The 27,107-nt window shown below is 39.7% G+C and overlaps 1 long non-coding RNA gene and 1 pseudogene across 2 annotated transcripts; both read left to right on the forward strand.

Moving 5' to 3' along the window:
* Window positions 1–62: 62 nt before the first annotated feature.
* On the forward strand, window positions 63–5,093 carry LOC132683216 (peptidyl-prolyl cis-trans isomerase A-like; annotated as a pseudogene). Its single transcript, XR_013549826.1, has 2 exons — window positions 63–1,248; window positions 2,373–5,093. The product of XR_013549826.1 is annotated as a peptidyl-prolyl cis-trans isomerase A-like (transcript).
* An 8,305-nt stretch (window positions 5,094–13,398) lies between these two features.
* On the forward strand, window positions 13,399–26,694 carry LOC144617374 (uncharacterized). Its single transcript, XR_013557776.1, has 3 exons — window positions 13,399–13,506; window positions 14,164–14,339; window positions 26,540–26,694. It is a non-coding gene; the product is annotated as an uncharacterized LOC144617374 (long non-coding RNA).
* The last annotated feature ends 413 nt before the right edge of the window (window positions 26,695–27,107 follow it).

Genomic DNA, 27,107 nt, shown 5'->3' on the forward strand with positions numbered 1-27,107 from the left:
GGTGGCTCGGTCAGTTAAGCGTCCGACTCTTGATTTTGGCTCAGGTTATGATCTCACGGTTGTTGAGTTTCAGCCCTGCATCGGGCTCTGTGCTGATGGTGCATTTGCTTGAGATTCTCTCTCTCCACCCCCCCGCCCCTCCTTTACTCATGTGCATGCTGTGCATGTGTGCTCTCGCCCTTTCTCTCTCAAAATAAATAAATAAGCTTAAAACTTCTCTCCCTATTTTTTTTTTTTTTTTTTTTTACAGCCTGAGGGGTGTGCAGCCCTTATTGCTTAGGGCTTTGTGTCTTCTGGGTTTTTTATCCCACTTTCTCTCCCTCATCCTCTCCTTCTTCTACGTTTCTCTGTTCTCTGTGCATTGCTGTTGCTGTGCCATTACCTTGGGGTCATTACACCACTTAGGTGCTTTCTACTGGATGCCTGAGGCATCAGGCTCCTGGGGAGGGTAACAGACATTTTCTCCCTTGATATTTTATATCTGTTATACAGAGTTAGGCCCTTTCAAGAGACAGGATTCCCTGATCTATTGGGAATTATCTTCAGAAGTTTTCTGCTTTTCGTGTTTATTGGCCTGGGTAATAGATGAGTTAATAAAGGAGCTTCTCGGGCTGTTGGACAGCAGAGTCCCTCCTGTGTGCTGGGTGCCCTACAGTGGCTTCCCCATGGAACGGTTCTAATCTTTTCTGTGCTTCTGTCTCCCTCTGGCAGTCCTATGAAGACTACAGACTTCTTTGAAGAATGCCATTTAAAAGTGCATAAAATAAAGCATGATCTTTAATCGAATTGTGATATTTCATCAAAATGTTTTTGATAAAATATTGTGATATTTTTATCAAAATATTTTTGAAAATTATAATACAGTTTACCTGACAGCCAGCTCCATCACACCAGCCTCTGTAGACAGGAAGGCAGGCAGTGGTCTAGGGGGTGGGTCTAAGAACAACTGTACTTTTGATACAGAAGTAACATATAATTTATATATTGTTTATAATCATATATGTTTTGTATTGTTAATCAAAGCATGATCAGCATTGCTGATACTACTGTGAATTGTTTCATGTAGTCATAACAAAGGAAATACTATATTTTCCTTACAGGTTAGTAAAAACATTGGCATTTTTTTTTCCTCTCTGGAGTTTAACACCCCTTCTCCCAGGTATCTATCCCTGGGTCTCTTGGGAATTCTTGGGCACCAGATTAAGAGCCCCTGAAAGAGAAAATCCAAACAAGAGGCATAATGATCAGGTATAAGCACCTCTTTTTCTTAAAGTTTATCCTCAAGGCAACAACAATAATAATGATTAATCATGATAGTAACAATAGCAACCATTTATTGAGTTCCTTCGATGGGTCAGTTACTATACTTAGTTTCTACACATATTATTTCACTGAAATCTCTCAGCATTCCTAGGAAGTGTTGCTTGTCTCCACTGTACAAAGTCAAAGCTCAGAGAAGTTAAGTAATATGCCCAAGGCATATTATGATATGACTTCAGGTCAATCTAACATGAAAACCCATGCTTTGCTGGTTTTCTGTCCTTGGCCCCCTCTTCCTCTTCTGCTACCCCTGCCCAGGTGCTGGGGTCTTGTCTCCTCCAACACTGACTCAGCCTCTCCACTCACCCAAAGGGGACTTTGACAGGTCCCTGTGACCCTCAGTCATCCCACCCCAGAGCTGAAGTTTGAGTGACTCAAAGTTTTCCCTAGTTTGTAAATTCTTTAATAGTAGACATTGCCATTTTCCAGAGGAAATAGCAAAATAAATCACCTTCTACCCTAGTTTATTTATATTTATAGCTCACATGGTGGGTCTATAATATTCCAAACCCTTCAATTTGACTGGAAACTCCCTCAGAGATTGTACCAAAACAGCTTATTATATCACCTGGCAACATAAAAGCAATACAATTACTGTAGAATCTGAGTCACCTGAATAGCACACATGGCCCAAAGGTTAGATAGTTCCCTCCGAGTATAAATTTACCATAGTTGCCAAATTTATAAATAACTTGCTAGATATAGGGAATCTCTTGAAGTAAAGTCTGAGGAAATTGATGGAGCATTACCTTCACTACAGTTTGTTTCTTGTACGCATGTGAGACCCTTTTGACTATGTTTCCTCTGATGCTTACCTACCATGGGAACAGGTATGGGATTTGGTGCAACTTTTCAGAAAAGCAACAATCTGTAAGGTCTGCATATCCTTTTTAACCCAGTGTATGTGTGTATGTGTCTATCTGTCTATTCTATTTACCTATCTATCATCTGTCTACCTACCATCTACCTCCCTATCTATCTATCATCTATCTATATATCTATAACTTCTAGTAATTTATTTTAGGAGAATCATTAAGGATATTTGATTTCAGCCTTGCAGATGCCACCACTCGGAGCCCCCTGAGCCTCCCAGCCACAGTCAACTCCACCGAGTTCTTCAACATTGCTATGGATGGCAAGCTCTTGGGTCAAATCTCCATCGAGCTGTTTGCAGACAAAGTTCCCAAGATAGTAGAAAACTTTCATGCTCTGAGCACTGGGGAGAAAGGATTTGGTTATAAATTTTCCTGCTGTCACAGGATTATTCCAGGATTTATGTGCCAGGTGACTTGACTTCATAATCCATAATGGCAAGTCCATCTGTGGGGAGAAATGTGATGATGAGAATTTCATTCTGGATCACACAGGTCTTGGTATCTTGTCCATGACAAATGCTGGACCCAACACAAACAGTTCTCAATTTTTCATCTGCACTGCCACACCTGAGTGATTGGGTGGTCGGCATGTGGTTTTTGGCAAAGTGAGAGAGAGCATGAATATTTGGAAGTATAGACTGCTTTGGGTCCAGCAATGGCAACACAGCAAGAAGATCACCAGTGCTGATTGTGGACAAATCTAATAATTTGGCTTGTGTTTTATCTTAACTACCAGCCCATTCCTTCTGTAGCTCAGGAGGGTATCCCTTCACCCCCATCGACTAGAAATATCCTATAATCTTTGTGCTTTCACTGCAGTTCTATGGGTTCCATATTTTCCTTATTCCCCTCTAAGTGTAGCTTGATTGCAAAGTTAAATTTATGATTATGAAATAAAACCTAAACAAATAAACAAAAAGATGTTCAGTTCCAGGGATAATTTTGGGAGTAGTATTTATACCAAGAAAAATAACAAGAGCCTAAATGTCCAACAAGGAACTGGTTTGGTAAAATGTCAGCACAATAAAATTTTATTTATATTTATATTTATATTTATTATATATATGCACTAAAAAGTAATTTTGGTTAGATTCTGGGTGATTTTTGTCTTGATTCATTTTTCCTATCTATACCTACTAAAGTTTTTACAATAAACACATACTACATTTGGAAAGAAAGCAAAAATGAGAAAACAAATATTCATTCCTGAAATCATTCAGGGAGTCATCCACAGTCTTTGAAGGAAAATCCCCAAGTATATGAGAAAACCATTGTTCCTTTCGGTGGACAGAGGAGTCATTCTTCAGTGAACTCTGGAGAATAATTGTGCAGGAAATTAGCTGAAGGGCTGGGCCAGGTGAGACAGGCAGTAACCACAGGCTAAAAATATTGTGGGGAGGCTATAATTCCCACTCTGTGTTTGGGAAATGTAAGTACGTGGTGTCTACTTAGTCTAGCTACCAAATAAGATTTTTATAAATATCAGTTACATATCTGTTTTTCCATTCTTAAAAATGAAAGCAATGAAATGCTTTTACTTTGAGAATTGGCCTTTTATCAGGGGTTTTTGTAGCATAGCTTGAATTTTCCTCATTTTCCTCTTCTGAGATGAGAGGGATGGTCAACAACGGGGTTATAGGACATGGTCCAGCCTGGTTTGTGGAGATGATTCACAGCACATTATGTAGAGAAATTGTCACCCACCCCAGGCTAGTAAAAATGGTCCTTCCTCCCCTTTTAACACAAAATAATTTTTGTGTTTGTTCATCTTTGTCAATTTAGATACTTTTTAAAAAAGTGGGCCAGGTTGGGATCTCACAGAATACTTAACTCCCTATTGTTTAATCCCTTGGCTAAAGTAGATGTTCTAAAACTACACTCAGTTCTGTCAATAATCTCTGACACCTAGGTTAAGTTTTTAACTTTTTAAACTTTTATTGAAATGTAAATTTTTTACATGTAGTAAAATGCACACAAAAATGTGTAGCTCAGTGAATTTTTTTAAATTTCAATTTATTTTTGAGAGAGACAGAGAGAGCATGAAGGGGGGGAGTGACAGAGAGAGAGGGAGACACAGAATCCAAAGTAGGCTCCAGGCTCTGAGCTGTCAGCACAGAGCCCAACTTGGGGCTCGAACTCATGAACCCCAAGATCATGACTTGAGCTGAAGCCAGATGCTTAGCAGACTGAGCCACCCAGGTGCCCCTACCTCAGTGAATTTTTACATATGTTTATACACATGTAACCACCATCTAGATCAAGATGTAGGACTCCCAGCACTCAGACAACTCTCTCGTGTCCTCTCTGAGACAGTATGTACCTACCATCACCATCACCACACACACTCAGAGTAACTACAGTTCCGATTTCTATCACCATAGATTAGTTCTGTCTGTGCTTGAACTTTATAGAAATTGAATAATAAAGCATGCTTTCCTTGTGTCTGGTTTTTCTCACTGAACGTTATGTTGTTGAATGTTGACTCCTGAAATATCAGCAGGACAATCTGTTCATGAGACAACGCTGAATGTATTGCTTACGGCCATCAGGGAGAATACCACCTTGAAAGAACTTTCATTGGAGGGAGAAGGAAAAGGCTGAATTTGAGATTTTGATTCTGGTTCAGGTGAGTCTTTCAGTGCGAAGACTTGAATAGGATTTGTAGGAATTCTATCATTTAGGACTGTGGGAAAAGCATGGCAAGGATTTTGAGGTGAAAGGTTCAAAGACTCCTGAGATATGAACTCTTGATGTTTTCTATTGAAGAGATGATGGGGTCTTTTGGGAAGTTCTATAATGAAAAATAAAGTTATTTGCCTGGGCAAGAGTATCCTGGAATAGTAAAGCTATGTTAATGAAGACTATGGAGTAATAAAATCATGGTAATATAGACAGTAAGCTGTGGAGCAGTTTATGGTTTTAGTCCTCAGTGTCCAAGTGGGGGTTGGAAGGTAGGTGGTTTCAATTTGTAATAATTTTGGTATTCATCTGTGTTGTCTTATGTAGCAGGAGTTCTTGTCCTTTGCTGTATAGTGTTCCATTATTTGAAAATAATACAGTTTATTTACTCTGATTCTATTAATGGATATTTGGGGTGTTTCCAGCTTTTGTATCTTTGGAAATATGTTCTTATGATCATTCTTGTACGTGTTTTTTTGGTGCATATAGTACCGGTGTTGGTTTGTTTGCTTTTGCCTTGGTAAGGACTCGAACTGCCGATAGAGGTTCTTTTGTTGTGCTCTAGTTAGCATTCCAGGGAACCCAGAGTTTCCCCCTGGCCCAGCACCCCGAAGGTTTGGCTCATCTCTTCATCCAAGGGATTTTCAATCAGTCACGAGTTCAGTATATCTGAACTGACCACTACATGCCCTGTCCTGTACAAGGTGCTGACGACCCAGCTGTAAACAATATTTTACAAGCTCTAGTATGCAGAGCCCTTGACCATGTGGCTCACCCTGGTATTCATGGCTCCTAGAATAATGCCCGGCAGGTAGCAGGTACTCAATGATCAGTGGGTCAGCAAATCTGGTCTGCTGCCTGTTTTCGTAAATAATGTTTTGTGGAAAGACAGCCATACTCATTTGTTTACGTAGTGTCTATGGTTTCCTTCCTGCTGCAGTGGCAGAATGGATAATTGTGAAAGTTAACTTATGTTCCACAAGACCTGAAATATTTACTATCTAAATCTTTACTGAAAGAGTTTGCTGACGTCTAGTCTAGATGGCCATTTGTCTCACTAAAAATTGACACTTCCATTACAACAGGAGAAGAATGGGTATTTTTGTTATTTTTAAACTTATTATAGAAATTAAAAAACATTTTAATAAGTAGAGAGAGAAAAGAATGAAACTGGTTTACTGGCCAACCAGCTAGAAGAATGGATACTAGGGAATATATTAGTTTCCTAGGGATGCCATAACAAAGTACCACAAACTGAGTAGCTCAGAGCAACAGAAATTTATTTTCCCCCGGTTCTAGAGGCCAGAGGTCCAACATCAAAGTGTCAGCAAAGCCATGCTCCCACTGAAGTTGCTAGGGAAGGATTTGTTTCAGGACTCTCCCCTAGCTTCTGGAAGTCTCAGGCATTCCCTCCACTTGTAAAAGGACATCCTTTCCCTATGTCTCTTCATGTAGACTTGTCTCTGTGCATATCTATATCTGTGTCCAAATTTCCCATTCTTAGAAGGACACTAGTTGAATTGCATTAGGGTCCACCCTAATAACCTCTTGATTAATTTGATTACCTCTGTAAAAACTGTATTTCCAAATATGGTCACATTCTGAGGTACTAGGTATTAGGACTTCAACATATCTTTCTTGAGGGGACACAATTCAGCCCACAACAGAGGAAATACTAGCTGTCTCTGGGACTTCATCAGCGTCTTCTAAACTAAACAGATGTCCTATGAGACCTCTTTGGAAAAAGTCTGGGAAATAGTACACACAAGACAAATCTTCCTGAAGATTCACCACACCCATTAACATTCCATAAACTCTGAGAAGTCTTCTTGTAAAACCTGTTTAACTCAAAACTTCCCAAATTATTTAACTCACAGACCTTAGGGCTGCAGCTTTGGAAAGAAAGTAAATAGCAGATAAGAAGAGAATCACGGATTTGGAAATATGGTAAACTTGTAAAGGGACAATAGATGATAGAGGTCAGAGGAAATTTTTAATGATGACCAGGAACTTAGGATGAAAGAAAAAAAATTCTCAATATAATTAGCTGCTGCCTGTTCAATGTACAGAAACTCTGATGTGCTTTATCTACATCTGCTGTTCTTGAATAGCTATGCAGGGTTACCACCCTTCTGGATCTTGCTCCACTTCCCTAGGAGAATATTATCTGTCCTTCAAGGACCCCAGCTCCCTAGGTTTGTAAGGAGTGCCGATTTCCAATGTCACAATTTTGGAAATGAAAGTTTCTACTGTAGCTGTCTTGGCCTCCAAGCGGGAGATGTCTCTGAGTGGGACAGACAATAGAATTTCAGAGATATAAGTAACTTAATTATAAGTCATTTCGTCCCTCCATAGTTTAGGGTCAAAGCCAGATCTTCCACCAACTCCATTTCCAAGTCCCAATGTGTTTATCGTGGGGTGTGCTTGTATGTGAATGTGGGCACTGGTATATGTAACCTACAAACCCTTGCAAAGACTGAGAAGAAACTTTCCTCTGCATTTACCTATGCATCCTCTTGTGCATGGGTGTAGAGGTATGGGGAGCAAGGACATGCCATGGATGTGAGGCAGGCAAAGCTTGAGGTTAGAAAGAGACAGAAATGAAATGACATATTAGTAACCAGTTTCTGCAAAGGCAAGTTGGATGATTCAGTCTTTAGCACCTCTGGCTAGAGGGTTAGGGTGTCCTGTGAGTCAGGTAATCTGTGAGCAATTAGGCGTTTCTTTGGCCCAGGGAAGTGTCACACTAGAGGCAATGGTGAGTCTCATCTTGTATAATGAGAGAAGTATTCATATTCACATCTTCAGGACTCCCTATGCAGATGAGAACATCAGGGTTTGGAAGCTTGTAGATGTGCTAGGTGGGAGAACCACACCCAGATACAGAGAAAGTATGAGGAGGGCTGCAGAGGCTCCCTTGACCTTCCCTGAGCACCACACTTTTCTTGGCTCCACACCTTTTACTCTCCCATCATCTCTGTTTCTGAGGGTAAAGCAAACTAAATGAAATCGTTTCCATAGACCACAAGGGGGTGGTTCTATTTTCCTTTCTGAAGATTTCTTTCTTTCTTTGGAAGTCATCCCCCCTTTTATTAAAAACAATTTTTTTTAAGTTCGTTTGTTTATTTTGAGAGAGAGAACATGAGTTTGAGCGGGGTGGGATAGAGAGAGGGAGAGAGAAAGAATCCCAATCAGGCTCCATGTTGTCAACTTGGAGCCCAGTGTGGGGCTTGAACTCATGAACCATGAGATTTGACCTGAGCTGAAATTGAGTCAGCCACTTAACCGACTGAGTCATCGAGATGCCCCTCACTCCCCCTTTAATGCCTCAGGGAATTAAATGACAACTGGACTCCGACTTTGACTTTTACCAAATAACAAGCACATTTGAATAACTAAAGGTCCACAGAAATTTGATTAGCCAAAGAACCATGCAGAATGGGTGCTGGTTTTCACTCAGGAACCTGGGATTTGGGTTATGACTGGTGATCTTGGAGAAGTCATTTTTTTTCTCTCTGAGCCTCAATTTCCTAATTTGCAAAGTGGAGATAATAATGTAATCTCTAACTGCCTATCAGCATTAGGATGGTCAAACTAGATCCTATATGAGATCATTGTAATTTATAAAGTTTTGTGTCATATTATTATTATTTTGTCCATGAATAAAAGGATTAGAATAGTAGTTCCATTCTATTATCACTCTCATTAATTCTTGCCTCATCATCATCTTCCTCACCCAAGTCATGAACTCTGGGATTCAGGAGCCACCCAACATGTGAAGACTTTGCATATAACTTCTTCTTCCTTTGAACTTTAGAACAGGAGCTCAACTCTGTATGTTAAAATCACCCAGCAACTAGGCACCAACATCTCTCATGAACATAGAGGTAAGAATTCTCAACAATCTAGTAGCAAATCAAATCTTAACAATGTATAAAAAGAATTATCTATCACAGCTAAGTGGGATTTAGCTCATGAATGCAAGTCTGGTTCAACATTTAAAAATCAATTAATGTAATCTGCCACATGAACAGACTAAAAAAGAAGAAAAATTACATCTCATACCAATATATGGACAAAATCCAACACCCATTCATGATAACAAAACAAAACAAAACAACTCTTGTCAAACTAGGAATAGAGGGAATTTCCTCAACTTGATAAAGAATATCTACAAAAATCCACAGCTAACATCTTACTTAAGTGAATAACTAGAGTGTTTTCTGCCAAGATCAAGAGCAAAGCAAGTATGTCCCCTCTCATCACTCCTTTTCAACATCATACTGGGAGTCTTAGCTAATATAACAAAACAAGACAAAAATGATATAAAAGGCATACAGATTGGGAAAGAAGAAATAAGCTGGTTTTGTTTACAGCCGACATGATTGTCTCTGTAGGAAATCCAAAAGAATCAACAAAAAAACTCCTAGAACTAATAAATGATTTTAGAAAGTCGCTCACTGATCTGTAGCAAGAAGGGCAAATTTCTGGAATATATGCTGCAAACTTACTTGTCCTGTCACCCATGGCAGACCTCACTGACCTTTCCCAAACTCTTTCCCAGTGAGCCCAGACATGGCCTTAGGATCCTTCTCAGCCCATCAGGTGGGCATCAATAATTGATCAGAGTTTGCCAATGGAATCCCCTTTGTCATCTCTGCTTTATAGATCCACCCCATCTCCAAACCAGGGTCGGCTTTGCTGGATCTTCTTCCTCCTAGTCCTGGCTCCTTCTCCATGACTTGAAAAGTTTGGTGTTTTCACAGGAAAGCTCTCCAACAGAGGCTGAACAGACTCTGTGACGGCTGCTCAGGCTCTAGGACAAAGCTGTACCTTCAAACTGTGCTTAGTCTTTAGCTCTCAAGGACTTTCTGCAAACATTAACTCATTTATTTGAAAAGTCTGGGGCTATGAGGACTAATGAGATAATGCTGATGAAACACTCTGTGTTCCCAAGATGAAAGACAGCAGGCTATTCATATAAAAGGCATTTTTAGAGGCTACTGAAAATTCTCACGGGGGTTGGCTGCCTTTTTTGCTTTGCTGTGACTATCGTTTAAGGCCAGGAGACAAGGCCTCACTACTGTTCTTTAGAGAAGGCTCGGTGATGTGGGAGGGGTAGCGGTGAGAACAGCTTGGTAGCACTCCTGCATCTATCACTTTCTAGTTTTATTATCTTAAGCAAGTTTCTTAATGTCTCTTAGCTGATTTTCCCTCCTATGTCCAATGGGAATGATAACGTCTGGTTCAGATAATGTATGTGAGAAGAGACACTTGATGTCAGCTCTTCTAAGGAGTTGGGCCAGCTTGGGCTGATTTTATAGAGCGACACAAGCAGTATATTTGCACCTTAGTAAGAGGAAATGTAGAGGATGGTGATGATTAAAAATCCAGAAAAGAGCCTTTCTCTGACTAACACGAGAATTAGGAGTGCTCAACTCTTTTAGAAATTCCCCTTATTGATCTTTAATTAAAAACAAGAGCCATGATGAGCCCAGCATGGCTCTAGAAGTCAGGTTGTATCCATTCAGACAGCTGACCTCTCTATTCAAAACATACTAAATGGTTACTCCACACCAAGCTAAATAATGGGGATGAAAAACAAAGCTGTCATTTTCCCAATGTGTGAGAAGAAATCCCTGCTGCAAAATACAGATAACACATTTCATTAATTCTAAGATGCACATTTTCATCACACTGTAACATACCTGAAATTGGAGTGCATCTTAGACCTATCACAGTTTAAATAACAGCACTTCCTTCTTTTATTAATGCATCACAGAATAAATGAAGCATCTTGCAAATGATGACATCAGATTCAGTGAAATACAGCAATAGGTATCTCTCAGGACTATTTGCGGGTTAAAGGGAGTAAATTGGAAAAGCACCTGTATTTATGATCTACTGCTTCATAGCAGATAACCCCAAAATTTAGCAGCTTAAAGCAATAAACTTTTTTTTTTTTCCTCATGGTTTCGGTGGCCAGGAATCCAGGAGCAGTTTAACTCAGGTTCTAGGTCAGGGTTGCTTATGAGGCTGCAAAGGGAACTGGGTCTACTGTCATCTGAGGTTTGACTGGGCATGGAGGATCCACTTCCAAGATCATTCATGAAGCTGTCAGCTGGAGGCTTTAGTCCCTGGAATGTAGCCTTCTCCATTGAGCTGCTTATGACAAGGCATCTGGCTGATCCTAGAGTCAGTGGGGTGTGTGTGTGTGTGTGTGTGTGTGTGTGTGTGTGTGAAAGAGAGAGACAGAGACAGAGAGAGAAAGGCCCAAGATGAAAAGATTGAAGCTGCAGGTGTTTATACCTAGTCTTGGAAGTTACATACTGTCTCTTCTGCCACATTCTGTTGGTTACACAGACCAACACTGGTACAAGATAGGAGGGTGAGGAACACTGGGTGCCATCTTGGAGACTATCATAGTACCTAATACACTGAAGGATGAAAAGAAAGTCAGAAATAAATATTAGTTTTTCTCCCTGTGTAGTACTCTCCTTTTTACCTCATATAAATTCTGTTGGAAGAGATTGGGTCTTCATTTAGGTTTATATCACCATCCAACTCATACTTTCAGTTTGCACAGCTATCTAGCCGGAGTGGCAAATGTAATGAAAGTGAAAAGATGTCAAAGAGAAGTTTCTGTGTTTGACAACTTGGTGTGGCTGGGGATGGAGACCTTCCCTTCTGGCTTGTGTTCAAAATGGAGAATCTTAGGATTTTACTGATCTCTTTTTATAAAAAAATGCATCCAAATTTAGAGGCTAATCATCCAAGAGAACTCAGCCACCTTAGGGCTTCTGACCTTCATAGAGGGATGGTTTGGCACCACATGATGGCCTAAATACAAGAGCTCACAGGATCTCAGACCTAGAATCTTTTGTTAGGATGTAAGGAAACTGGCTAAGCAAATCATCATTTGCCAGTGTAGTGAAAAAAAATAAACAGATGATTGTAAAATTCTGGAGCCATCAAATCCTGATTTCCAAGTATTATTGGAAATAAGAAGCCTGGTTATTCACAAATGAATTTAGAGCAGGCCTGGATCCTGTCCCATGTACCCTAAATCTATGGTTCTGGAAGTGTGGTTCTGGCCCAGCATCATCAGCGTCACTTGGGAACTGATTTGAAATGCAAATTCTCAGTCCTCACTTCAGATCTGCTGAATCAGCCCACATGGGAGTGGAGCCCAGTGAGGCTTCTGTGTTTTAATAAGCAGGTGATTCTGATGCTTACTCAAGTTTGGGAACCACTGCTCATTGTAAAATCCTTTCCTTTGATGTAAGATATATCCCAACTGTCCCTCCATCTGCCCTCCACACACACACACAAAGCAAAAACTAAATTACGGTGTTTGGGGATGCACTTGGGTAATACAATTATGAAGAAAAATAAGGAAATGATTACTGTAAAGTCAGGAGAGTGGTTACTTTTGGAGAAAAGGGAGGGAGATATGGGTTGTGTAGGAAGGGGCACATGAAGGGCTTCTGGGATAGAAATGTTACCCATTTCAAGGAGTGTGGGATCACTCACTATGTGTCCAGCATGTGCTTTAGGAAGGCAGAGACAATGCAAATATGATGGCTGGGATGGACACATTCACACCCCTAGTTCCAGCACAGAGTAGCAGTGCTATTATTTTCATAAAAGTAGAGTCTCAAACAAATGAAACCCAGTAAAATATAGTGGTTTTCCCACACCAGCAATCAATTTTCCAATACTTTGAACATCAACAGTTGTCTGACATTTTTCTCTAATTTAAATATGATTCTAATTACCTGGAGTTAGCGTCAGATTCCACAGATTTAAGAGCTCAGTCCCATAAGACTGTGTGATCTATGTATCTCCTGGCTGGGCCAGCCATGCCTGGGGATGATATGACCTGATAAGATGGATGCTGGCTTCACTATACATAGATTTGGTGGGAACCCCTTATTGGGTTACTTTGCACCCAAGATGGAGAGAGGGACAGGGAAAGTGTAGAGCAGAGTGAGGTGACTCCAAAGACCAGCAGCAGTTTGAACTCAGCAGTCCTTGGAGAAAGACGTGTGTTCAGTGGTGGAAGCAGATATTGAGGAGTCCACCTTAACCATTCGCTTTGACTTATTTCTATCTCCCATCCGGCTGCTACTTAATCCCTTGGCCCTCCTAGCCTGGTAGTATCGTCAGAAATGGAGATGCAGGGTAGTGTTGCAGAAAGAGCACTAGACTAGGGGTCAGGGCTTTCATCCCAGGTTTGCCGCCTGACTTGAGTAAGTTCACTCCCTTCTCAATGCCCGTGACATTAGACCAGACCATATATAAGCAGATTATAGTAAAAACACGCACAGGGCTGGAATTGGAATTGGAAGGATAAAATACCTCTAAGGGCATTGGATGTATTTCCCATAATGCAGATATTATATTACAGATCTATAACTTCATTGAAAAATAAAGATGATAGAATGAAAATGTATTTGGTATTATTTTATCATAATTTTGTAACAGGAGTTAATCTTTCTTGTATCTATTTCTTTAGTGAGAGAAGTGGAAGTTATTTTTCCTAGTGCCAGGGTAGAAAATGGCTACGTGGACTTCCCCAGGGGAGTTTTCCCTTAGGAGGATACATATCAATTTACACTGTAGAAGACAGGTAAGTAAAGGGTGAGGAGCCCTGAATATCCAGGGAAAGATGAAATAGAGAGGCCCTTAATGTTTGGAGAGTTGGGGGGTAGGGGATAGATGGTGGAAATAATGCCGCCACTCCACCTCTTGGGGATCACTGGAGTGAAAGGACTGAGAATTCTGTAGACAGTGGAATCCATTCCGACTCAGAGATTCAGGGGCCAGCTCTGCGTGTACAGAGACTAAAAGAGCTGGGTTGAAAGGGTGGCCATATGAGGGCCTCTGACAGAGCCGGGTGCTGCAGGGAACTGTCCCTGAAGAGCCCTTATGGCTCCTTCAGAACAGAGCATGCTATGGGCTCCTCACAGCAGAGGAATCATTTTAAGGTGAACCAATTGGTCTTCAACAGCGACACCATGTGGCTGAGAGAAGTAAAGACAGCACTGGACTTGAAAGATCCAGGGTCAGCCTGCGCCCAAAGGAACAGTGAGTGGGTGTACGTAGGTCAGGAGGAAGACTGACCTTTTTATTACTAGACTAGGTAGGGACTACAGTGATTTTGTTTGGTATTGGTACTTTGAGTTTTGGGAGCAGTTCATACTAGTTAAATACATTCTATGATAAATGTTAAAAATAGATTTTACATTTCTGGAAATCTGTAACTACAATGTTTTGACTTTTGCAGGTTTTGCTGGAGCCTCTGAGCATCACACTGCAGTCTACTGAACACAAGCATTGTTTGGTTTCCTCTTTCACTGCATGGTGTCCAACCTGTTTTTTGAAAAGGAAGAGGGAGAATGGAGGACTCAATTTTTGAATTTCAAATGAGATTACACCGGGGTCATTACATTTTTCTCTAAGGTACCTTTCAGCTCAAATGTCTATAGTTGTATATGGAACTTTTTAATGTTTTAAGAATCTCCTGGAAAAGTTATTCATGCTCTCACTGTGGACTTCTAGTTGATCAAATGTTTCATTTAACTTCCAGCTGAATAGCACAGTATTGGTTTCTCAAAGCATTTATTGTAAATGTATTAGGAATAAGACTGTGTTAACTAGTCAAATGGGTATAGTCCACATGGTTTAGAGTGTCATTCATTCAAACAAATAGGTAAGGTGTGAGTCCCACTGTGTGTCAGGCATTGTTCTGGTCATGGAAGATACAAGGGTGTAGAACAGAACATGGCACCTCCCTCAAGGAAGGAAGGCACCACCTTCCTTCCTTCCAGAGAGGAGGAAGATCTGAGCCAGTCTCAGTTGCCAGCACTGATTTTGAGGGGCATAAAGGCACAGATAGATGAATGCCAACAACCAAGCATAGAACCAGCCCATGGAATCAATAATTTACATGTAGGCAGGGCTGCTCAGAAGTTGTAGTTGAGAGTTGGAATCAAGACTACTTGGGTTTGAATCCCAATTCCACCACTTAGCAGCTATATAATTTCGGGTATGTCACTAAAGCCCCAAGTACCCCTAGTTCCTTACCTGTGAATTGGAGAGAATACCTACCTCAGGAGAAGTTTAAATTAGAGAATATTGGTAAAGTGTAATGTTGAGCAGCATTGCTGTATAAATTGAGCTTTATTTTAATAATAATAATAAATCAAAAATTTGTAGACCAATCAGATCATCAGTGAATTTTTGTTATATTTGAATCAGGATTGACCCATTTAATAAAGACTTGCTGGTTTAGACCAGATGAGATTTACCATATTTCTCTATTGCTCTCGATATTGACCTTGGCTGCATATCAGAGTCACCTGAAGAATCTTAAAGCTGATGCCTGGACTTCAACCCCAGAGTCTGATGCAATCAGTCTGGAGTATGCTTTGGGCTTCAGCGTTTTTAATCATGCAGCCCAGGTCTAGCTGAATATGGAAAGTGAGCAGATCTGTCCTTGGGTCACAGGCAACCAAGGCAGTTACTGATGACTTTCCCCTTATATACCTGCATTCTGAGCTAGAAGTTTTATTGGAAACAACCAGTGGGAGAGGGAGTCACCTCCACCAACTGGTGCTAAAAATTGACAGAGGCACCTGTACTTCTAACCCCATGAGGCATTTGTTAGTCCTAACTGTACCAGGACGTGTTCCTCAGCCAGCAGCTATGGGATGCCTGGAATAGATGCAGTTAGAAAGGTGGATTCCAGGGACAGCTTTGCTATAGCCCAGGCAAGAGACTATCGACAAATCATTCTTCCTGCTCCATCTCGGTTTTGTTATCTGTGTCTGTTTATGGAGACGAGAATACTCTTTCCGTATGCCCATAGACCTGTTCTTAGGTCCATGAGTTATGCTGGTAAAGCACTTTACAAGCCATAAAATACTGTATGAATGAAATAAAATACCCAGTAGAGATTTGACATTGCACTTTTTGAAACTAAAAACTGCTATTTTGTATAGTTTCTGCTGTCCAGAGCTAAGTTTTTAAATACCTTATACAAAGCTGTGATGATTGAGACCATTTTCTATAGCAATTCTATGTCCTAGGTTTCACAAAAACAAAACAGCAGTGAATTCTATTTTCTATTCTAATCAATAATTTATCGTGATAAAACTTTTGCAAAACACCATCTAAGGTGTGGGCCTACAGGGTAAAATGACTTCTTTTTTTTATGGAAAAGTAATTACTGTAATGAGTTTTTGTTATGTGTGAGGCTCCGTAAAGGAAATCTAATTCAAATGGAGTCAGAGAGCTGAAGGTAGAGCTCTCAAACCAAACCTCTGGCTGCAGCCCTTGTATTCCCAACAGGAAGAAACCTATACTTTACAACCCCAGCAGGAAGAAAGATTTTCACCTTACGTAGCAACAGCCAAGCCAATGAGAGACTGTTGCAATTCAGCCAATGAGAAGACACTACCCTTTGAACTCCCAGTTTATTCAGATGGACTTTTTTGTTTATAACAGCCTCTCCCAACTCCCCCAACTTTCCTCTATAGAAGAACATTCCTCTCCTTTGTTCTCTGAACTTGGAGTATGGTTTTGGCATAGCTTGCCTGTCCTGAGTTGAAATTCTCTGCTATTCCCAAATAAACCCATTTTTTGCTGGTAAAATAACTGTCTTTTTTTTTAAAGTTAACATATGCAAATATAAAGCACTTGGGGCCATGCAATTTTATTGAGGATAAAAAGTAACCAGAATTCAAATTAAGGGTTCTAATTAGTAATGTAAATTAGCAACATAAATTAGTGAGGTTTTTTTTTTTGTTTTGGTTTGGTTTTTGGGATTTTTTTTTTTTGTAGAATTATTTCCTTTCAGGTTATGGAGACATTAGAGAACATTTATTTTTCTTAAAAAACACAATTCAACTAAGTAAATTTTAAAGATCTTACTAACTTTATTCAGAGATTCATGAACCCGGCAGCACCAAAGCTACCAAATAAAAAGGAGCCCCGAGTAGTTGTACAATTCAAGAGGGCTGATAGACGAAAGTGAGCAGGAACAGAAAGTTACACTGGGCAAAAGCAGATTGGTTATTGCAAGGTTACCTTCCTTACAGCTAAGGGACGTGTTGGAGCTGGGTCAGGTTAGCTGCGCTGAGCAGACAAGCACTGATTGGTTGACCTGGGCCTTTCTTTCTTGGGAGGGCTGAACATAGAAACTTAGTTAAAAGTTTTGGTTTGCTGACATCAGACTGAATGTGAGTGACTCCACCTTGAGCCCAAACTGGTCACGTTACCACCTTCCTAAATCTGATTTGGACTGCCTAGCAAATACGCATTGTTGTATGTTCTTCCAGAGCTGTGTGTGCTGTGCTGTGAGCAGCTAGATGCCGATTTGGAGCTGGTAGGTAGGGACCACTGGAGAAATCTGCAGTCTGATCTCTTAATCTCATGCTGCAGGACAAGGTTATATGAAAAAGACAACTTTTCTATGGAAAAGTTAAAAGTATGTTGAGAGGCTACAGATTCCATCCAGAGTCACAATGCCCCCTTTGAATCCCAGTTTCAATTTTTACCAAGTGTGTGACTTCAGGCAAGTAACTTAACCTCTCTGTGCCTCAGTTTCGTCTTCTATTAGATGGAGGTAATAGAAGTAACTACATCATTAGGTTGTTATGAAGATTAAATGAGTTAATAAAGGTAAAATGATTAAAACAGTAGCTGGGACATAATAAATATCATGTAAGTGTTAAGTAAAATACACTTTTTAACACAGTGTTACAGCATCTGTAATTTACTCTAAGGCATATTGGTATAGACAAACTATAGGAGAATAAATAAACTTTATTCTACATCTTCGTGGTGAAAAATTAACAATGAAATACCCAATTTGAGAATCTACTTTCCGAGGATGGTTAGAGCAGAGCTTTGAATATTGCCAGATAAATCTATATCAGAAGGTAAGTGATTTGATTTAGTGTTAAAAAGAAAAAAATAGCGGGGTGCCTGGGTGGCTCAGTTGGTTAAGCGTCCAACTTTGGCTCAGGCCATGATCTTGTGGTTCCTGATTTCAGCCCTGCGTCCGGCTCTGTGCTGACAGCTCAGAGCCTGGAGCCTGCTTCGTAATCTGTGTCTCCCTCTCTCTCTGCTCCTTCCCTGTTCATGCTCACTCATGCTCTCGCTCTCTCTCTCTCAAAAATAAACATTTAAAAAAAAGAAAAAAATAATAAATGATGGTAACAGCAAAAAAGCAATTTGTTGAATAATATGCTTCATACACTGTCATTTACATTTATTCAAATGTACTGTCAAGTACATTTATTCACTCAACATATATTTATTAAGAATCCACTACATTCCAAGTACAGTGAGAGGCGTGAGATACACATTTGTCTAAAATGGACGTGAAGCCTGCCCTTTGGGGCTTCAAGATGAGACCTAAAGGATGAGGTGGTGCCCACCAGCCAAGGCAGGTGGGGATAGAGTTCCAGGCAGTGGGAACAGCAAGGACAGGACCTGAGGGCAGGATACTCAGCAGGTTTGGGCAAACGAAAGGCAACTTGGGTGGTCGGATAGTGGGGGGCAAGAGGATAGCAAGCAGCAGATGACTCTCTGGGAGTGTTTTGCTTGATCTTCCCGAAGCACTGGACCTATTGAACCTTGAAATTGTATCCCCCTTGATTTCCACGTTGCCTCTACCACTTGATTTTCTCCCTTCTTATACGAGGTTGAATAGTGTTCCCCAAATTCATATCTACTCAGAATATGACCTTATTTGGAAATAGGGTCTTTGCTGATGTAATTAGGCAAATGATTACATGGATTACATGGATTACATGGATTAGAGTGGGCCCTAAATCCAAGGATAAGTGTTCTTATAAGAGGCCCATGTGAAGACGCATAGAGAGATGAAGGCCACGTTATTACAGAGCCAAGATTGGAGCGATGCAGCACAAGCCAAGGACCGCCAAGAATTGTCACCACCACCACTGCTGGCATATAGGCATGGAACAGTCTCCCTCAGAACCTCCAAGGAACCAAACCTGCTGGCACCTGAATTCAGACCTCTAGTTTCCCAAACTGTGAGACAGCAAGTTTCTGTTGTTTTATAACACCTGGTTTGTGGTAATTTGTTATGGCAGCCCTAGGAAACTAACATACATCTCTTCGACTGTACATTCTCAGTCCTTTTCCTGGTTTCTCCTTCCCATTCATACCCTTGGTGTCATCCAAGGCTTCTATCCTTGTTGATACTCACTTCTTACATCCTGTCCTTGGCACCTATTGGCAAACAGCCTTACTCTCCACCCAAGGCAAATAGGAAAGAAGTCTGGGAGTTAGCCAATAGGGTTTCCTCTATTTCAGCTTCCACATTCAGTTAGTCACCAAGTCCCATGAACACTGCACTCTTTTTAAAAATTATTTTTCAAGAAGAATGGGTGGGTAATACTTGCATGTGATTTTAAAAGATATAACATGAATAGATAAATACACAGACCAATGGAACAGACTAGACATTGCAAAATAGATCCAAACATATATAGAAATTTATTAAAGAATAAAGATAGTCACTAGAAAAAAATATTTACTTAAAAAACTGGTGTAGGGGGGGCACCTGGGTGGCTCAGTCAGTTAAATGTCTGACTTTGGCTCAGGTCATAAACTCATGCTTTGTGGGTTCAAGCCCCACAGAGGGATCTGTGCTGACAGCTTAGAGCCTGGAGCCTGCTTCGGATTCTGTGTCTCCCTCTCTCTCTGCCCCTCCCCACTCGTGCTCTGTCTCTCCCTCTATCTCAAAAATAAATATTAAAAAAAATTTTTTAATGGTGTAGGGACAACTGGATAGCCATTTCAAAAAAAGATAAAATTAAATCTTTTGTATTTTTTTAAATTTTATTTTTTATTTTTTAAAACTTACATCCAAATTAGTTAGCATATAGTGAAACAATGATTTTAGGAGTAGATTCCTTAATGTCCCTTACCCATTTAGCCATCCCCCCTCCCACAACTCCTCCAACAACCCTCAGTTTGTGCTCCATATTTATGAGTCTCTTTTGTCCCCCTCCTTGTTTTTATATTATTTTTGTTTCCCTTCCCTTATATTCATCTGTTTTGTCTCTTAAAGTCCTCATATAAGTAAAGTCATATGATATTTGTCTTTCTCTGACTAATTTTACTTAGCATAATACCCTCCAGTTCCATCCACATAGTTGCAAATGGCAAGATTTCATTCTTTTTGATTGCCGAGTAATACTCCATTGTATATATATACCACTTCTTCGTTATCCATTCATCCATCGATGGACATTTGGGCTCTTTCCATACTTTGGCTATTGTTGATAGTGCTGCTATAAACATGGGGGTGCATGTGCCCCTTCAAAACAGTACACCTGTATCCCGTGGATAAATGCCTGGTCATGCAATTGCTGGGTCATAGGGTAGTTCTATTTTTAGTTTTTTGAGGAACCTCCATACTGTTTTCCAGAGTGGCTGCACCAGTTTGCATTCCCACCAGCAGGGAAAAAGAGATCCTCTTTCTCTGCATCCTTGCCAACATCTGTTGTTGCCTGGGTTGTTAATGTTAGCCATTCTGACAGGTGTGAGGTGGTATCTCATTGTGGTGTTGATTTGTATTTCCCTGATGATGAGTGATGTGGAGCATTTTTTCATGTGTCAGTTGGCCATCTGGATGTCTTCCTTGGAGAAGTATCTATTCGTGTCTTTTGCCCATTTCTTCACTGGATTATTTGTTTTTTGGGTGTTGAGTTTGATAAGTTCTTTATAGATTTTGGATACCAACCCTTTATCTGATATGTGGTTTGCAAATATCTTCTCCCATTCTGTCGGTTGCCTTCCAGTTATGCTGATTGTTTCCTTCACTGTGCAGAAGCTTTTTATTTTGATGAGTCCTAATAGTTCATTTTTGCTTTTGTTTCTCTTGCCTCTGGAGACGTGTTGAGTAAGAAGTTGCTGTGGCTAAGATCTAAGAGGTTTTTGCTTGCTTTCTCCTTGAGGATTTTGATGGCTTCTTGTCTTACATATAGGTCTTTCATCCATTTTGAGTTTCTTTTTGAGTTATTATTTTCTTACAAGAAAGTGGTCCAGGTTCATTCTTCTGCATGTCGCTGTCCAGCTTTCCCAGTCCCACTTGCTGAAGACACTGTCTTTATTCCATTGGATACTCTTTCCTGCTTTGTCAAAGATTAATTGGCCATACATTTGTAGGTCCATTTCTGGGTTCTCTATTCTGTTCCATTGATCTGAGTGTCTGTTCTTGTGCCAGTACCATACTGTCTTGATGATTACAACTTTGTAGTATAGCTTGAAGTATAGAGGGATTGTGATGCCTCCTGCTTTGGTTTTCTTTTTCAAGATTGCTTTGGCTATTCAGGGTCTTTTCTCATTCCATACAAATTTAAGGATTGTTTGTTCTAGCTCTGTGAAGAATGCTCGTGTTATTTTGATAGGGATTGCATTGAATATGTAGATTGCTTTGGGTAGTATTGACATTTTAACAATATTTGTTCTTCCTACTCAGGAGCATGGCATCTTTTTCCATTTTTTTGTGTCTTCTTCAATTTCTTTCATAAGCTTTCTATAGTTATTCAGTGTATAGATTTTCCATCTCTTTGGTTAGATTTATTCTGAAGTATTTTATGGGGTTTTTTTTTTTTGTGCAACTGTAAATGGGATCGATTCCTTGATTTCTCTTTCTGTCACTTCATTGTTGGTGTATAGGAATGCAACCGATTTCTGTGCGTTGATTTTATATCCTGCAACTTTGCTGAATTCATGAATCAGTTCTAGCAGTTTTTTGGTGGAATCTTTTGGGTTTTCCATGTAGAATATCATGTCATCTGTGAAGAGTGAAAGTGTGACCTCCTCCTGGCCAATTTGGATGCCTTTTATTTCTTTGTGTTGTCTGACTGCAGAGGCTAAGACTTCTAATACTATGTTGAATAACAGTAGTGACAGTGGACATCCCTGTCTTGTTCCTGACCTTTGGGGGAAAGCTCTCAGTTTTTCCCCATTGAGGATGATATTAGCATTGGGTCATTCATATATGGCTTTTATGATCTCGAGGTATGATCCTTCTATCTCTACTTTCTTAAGGGTTTTTACCAAAAAAGGATGCTGTAAAAACTAAATCTTTATCTCATACTATGGACCAGAATAAATTCCAAATGAATCAGTAATCTAAATGCAAAAAAAAAAAAAAAAAAAAAAAAAAGCATGAAAGAAAACATAAGCGGGTTTGGAAAGAACTTCTTAAAGCTATAAAACAAGATCCCAAAGTAACAATAGAAGATCTTGATAAATTCAACTACATATATATATATATATATATATATATATATATATATATACACACATATATATATGTATATATGTTTTATACACATATATATGTATATATATGTTTTATACACACACACACACACACACACACACACATATATATATATATATATATATATATATATATATATATATGGGTGGTTTTTTTTTTTTGGCAAGGCATACAACATCACAAAGAAAGCCAAAAGGCAAATGACAAATTGGTGGAAAATACTTGCCACTTACATTGGGACTAATCTTTTTAATATATAAAGAGTACTTACAAGTAAAAAAGAATGGAATGTAAGACCTGATAGAAAAATGGACAAAATCATAAACAGACAATATGAGAAAGGGATATACAGTTGACCCTTTTTTTTTAATGGTTATTTTTGAGAGAGAGAGACAGAGTATGAGAGGGGGAGGGGCAGAGAGAGAGGGAGACACAGAATCCAAAGCAGGTTCCAGGCTTCAAGCTATCAGCACAGAGCCCTCCAGGGGCTCGAACCCATGAACCGTGAGATTATGACCTGAGTCAAAGTGCTACACTTAACCGACTAAACAACCCAGCCACCCCATAGTTGACTCTTAAATATGTAAAAAGATGTTGACATTTACTCAGAATAAATGCAAATTAAAATTATACAGAGATAAAATTTGTCACCTACCAGATTGACAATAATTCAAAAACTTGGTAATATACTCTGTTGGTGAGGCTATGGGGAAATAAACACTTCCATACAATGCCCATGGGGCTGCAAAATGATACAGTCCCGGGTGAAGGGAATTGGACAATTCTTAATAATAATTATGTATTTACCCAGGAAAACCACTTCTAGGAAATTACCTTGAAAGGGAACTTTCATAAATATGAAAGAATGTGTGTACAATATTCCTCATTGCAATATGACTTGTAATAGTAAGATAGTGGAAACAATCCACATGACCACCAATAAATTAAACTGTGGTACCGCTACAGGAGTACTATGCAGTCATAATTTAAAAAATATGAAATATTTCTATAACCTGATATGGAGTGGTTTCCAGTATGATATTATTAAGTGAAAAAAATGAGGTGTAAAAAACAAGGAAACATAAAATAAATATATATATATACATATAAATATATATATATTTATTTATATATGTACACATATATATGTTTTTGCTTATTTTTTGCAACAAAAAAAAAAAAGGGAACACAAGAAGGATAAAAGCAAGACTAATGAAAATATCTCCTTCTGGGGATGGTAGGAACAGAGTGAAGAAAAGGGATGAGAGTGGCATTTCTTTCCTTTTTATATTGTTCTGATTTTTGAACCAAGTAAAAGTGGTCCATAAAACAATTCAATAAAATGTAGTAAAAAGATTTTTTAAATCAAAACCTAAAATCAAATGTAAAAAGAAGCAAATGAATCTCTATCAAATTACTATCAAGATTTCTTTGCACTCCCTTTTGTTGTCATGTGTCTTAGGAAAGATGTACAGAGGACTGTGTTCAAAGTTACTTGAATTACCCTGTTCTGTACTTTACACAGTACCATGATTGCCCATCCTTGGTGTCCTTAATTGTAAAGAAAAAAGGAGATTACAAAACATCTAAACTCTACTTCATAGATTTAAGATGGTATTAACATTAGAATTGAGATTCTCAAGCTATTTTGTATATACAATATTGTAGAATACAGCAAAAAGGTAAATATGTGAATGCAGTTAGGGGCCAAGATTTTCAGAGTGGTCATGTAGAATATTCTTGGTCTTAGAAGATGCCTACTGAAGTTTTTCCAGTGAAGTTCATGATGTCTACAACTTTCTTTTAAATGATTCGGAAACAAAAAACATGTGAGAAACATAGAGCAAAGAGAGCAAAATATGAGCAATTGATAAATCTAGCTGAAGAATAGTGATAGAATTATCTTTGGATAATTCTAATTTTTTCAATTTTTCTAAGTTCAAAATTGCAATAAAAATTTTAGAACAAGCAATATATCTCATTGGTATTTTATAAAACACGTTTTGCTATTAACTCTAATCAGAAATACATCATTTATAGCAATAAAAGTAAGCTAGATTTTTGCTCCATTAAGAATCAGCAGGGGTGCCTGGGTGGCTCAGTCCATTGAGCATCCTACTTCGGCTCAGGTCATGATCTCGCATATGACGAGTTCAAGCCTTGCATCAGGCTCTGTGCTGACAGCTCAGAGCCTGGAGCCTGCTTTGGATTCTGTGTCTCCCTGTCTCTCTGCCCCTCCCCCCACTCATGCTCTGTCTCTCTCTGTCTCAAAAATAAATATAAACATTTAAAAAAATTTAAAGAATCAGCAGTAAAATATCAAGGGCTTAGAAAATCAAAGGTTTATTTCTTGTTCATGCCATCTACCCATCACCCAGTCTGTGCAAGAGGAGAAAGAGAACTGTGGAAGGTCTCCCACAAATAATGAATTGCTTGACTAGAAATGGCACACACAACTCATTAATCACATGACCTAACTCACCCCTATAGGGAGTGAGACATTGGGAAATATCTGATGAGCAGTATAAATGATTATCACCTTGCTCGTTCACTATGTTTCATGCCACAGTAAACATTGATAGATGTGAGAAATTAATACAGTGTAGAGATTAAGAACACAGGTTCTGCAGCCAGATTACCAGTTACTAGCTCAATCACTTGCTAGCTAATCTTGGGCAAGTTACTTAATCTCTTTGTGCCTCATTTTCTTCAGGTGTAAAAATTGGGCCTAATAATAAGTAACTGAGGAAAGATTAGGTAAGTTAACATAGTTAAAGCATTTAGAACAATGGCTGACATATAACTATCATCAACATTATTATTTTATAGTATGAAACTCAAGATAATGCATTAAAGAAATTTCGCAATGTCCCTCCTCCAAAGCAAACAGTGCAAAGATTTACAGTGAAAAGTGAGTTACTCTCTCACATCTGAGCCTCATCAATCAGTTTTTCTCCCCAGATATGATTGTTACCAGCTGTGGCATTTATTGGCTGGTATTTATTGCCTTCCAGCTCCCATCTCCTAATCATCTCTCTGCTTCTGATAAATGAAGCATCTTTCCTTGCCCCCTGACAGAATGTTAAGCTTTGCCAGTAGAGGACACTGGTGGGACTCTGGAGGAAAGATGGGCTTCTCTTCCTGGTTCTGGTGGGTTTTCTGTTCTTGCACGTGTGGCTGGGAAGGTGTGTGGGAGACCCAGTGATGGTGGGGGCCCCAGCTGGCTTCCCCAGGGCCAGCTCAGCAATGCTCCTGTAAGCAGTTTATTTCCTGGCAGGTTTCCACCTCGGCCAACTAGTGGCCCAGCCAGCTTCTCATCAAGTTCAACAGCACTCTCTGTGGCAGTTTCCCAGAGAATTCCATCAGTAACCCCCAGCAAGTGATTTCTTTCCTACCAGACAACTGGTTCCTCACTGGAGGTATTTCCAGCTTGTCAGCCCTGGATTGTCAACCAGCTCTGACTCAAGACAACCCAGCAAAATACTGCACCATGGCAGGGAAGGGGCTTCTTTTCTTTTCTCCAAGGAGGTCTCTGGGTCCAGCCTTGAGGCTTCATCTTCCAAGTTCCTTCCTTTCTTGGGAACTCTTTCTCAGCTCTAAGAGTTCCCTTATTATCATTTAGTAAACTACCTGTAAATAACCACTTTTTCTCCAAGAACAATTTTGTGATTTATTCAGAAGACTGGCTTCCAGATCACTGTGGACAAGACCCAACTTGGCTGGAAGACACAGTCCTTGGCAGAACCACACGGACAGCTCAGATGGCCAAATTTTATTCTCAGAAAGGATCAGAGATAAAAATACTCTGATTTCCCTAACGCCTTGTTTAAGTAGCCAGGAGGGTGTAACTCTCGTATTGAAAAGCAAATCGTTTCAAGAAAAAAATTCCACTATAGGGACGTTCTATAATATATGCAATTATGTCATGCAAATTCAACAATAGGCATCCAGCAGAATAGTAAAAACAATAATAACATAATAATAAGAGAAAATACCGGATAAATGAATGAAAGTGCCAGGCAAGCTTTTACCTGCCATTCTTCTCCCAGCGTGAACCTGGAGGCCATTCTGTAAGCCTCTGCCTCTGAGTGCCTCTGTGCCCCAAGCATGAGTCCAGTGCTTAAATATCTACTGTTTTCATATATCTTCTAAAAGCTGGCCAGCTTCTTCATCTGGTGTTCAACTGAACAAACAGTAACCTTCTCCAACACCATAGAAAACCTGGCTGCTCTGGACTAATGGAAAAAACACAATAGTCTCCAATTTAATGTCTCTCAAGGGTTTTCACAGGTCATTTCTGACCATAGAAATGTGTGTTCCTCTCCAGAGTTCCACGAACTATAGAGCTGCCCTACCACATCAGATAGGACTACGCTGGAGCCTCAAAGCTGACCAGAATCAGGTTTGGTCCATATTGTCAAGGCAAATATTTTCTGGAAGCCAGGACTAACCCTATGACTGGGTTCAGTAGGGGCCACCGTGGAGGTAAGATTAAAGGCAAGTCAATCTTAACCATGCTACACTTGATCTTAGCCAAAAGGCCGAGAAGCGATGATCTTAACCATGCTATACCCCTTTTCTCATTCCCTTGACACTTGCACCCTGTAAAAAAAAAATGAAAAGAAAAAGCCCTAGAGAAAACATTTTTAATCTGATTGTGCTACCTGAATGAGATAGCTCTTTAATCCTCAGTAGACTAGCAACGGTCAGTTTATTCCCTTAGCCAACAGCCCGCTAAAGATTGGGGGTGGGGATTCACAGATCTGGAAGGCTCAGCAACTTGGGGAACACCGAATCAGTTCTTGCTCTCTCTCAGCTTCTTCCCCACTGCATACAAACTTCCACTGCCCACAGAATGATGTCCAGTTTCAAGAATCTTTGTCTGCTGGACCAGG

Source organism: Panthera onca, chromosome C2, assembly GCF_046562875.1.
Source record: "Panthera onca isolate mPanOnc1 chromosome C2, mPanOnc1 haplotype 2, whole genome shotgun sequence".
In the NCBI taxonomy this organism is placed as follows: Eukaryota; Metazoa; Chordata; class Mammalia; order Carnivora; family Felidae; genus Panthera; species Panthera onca.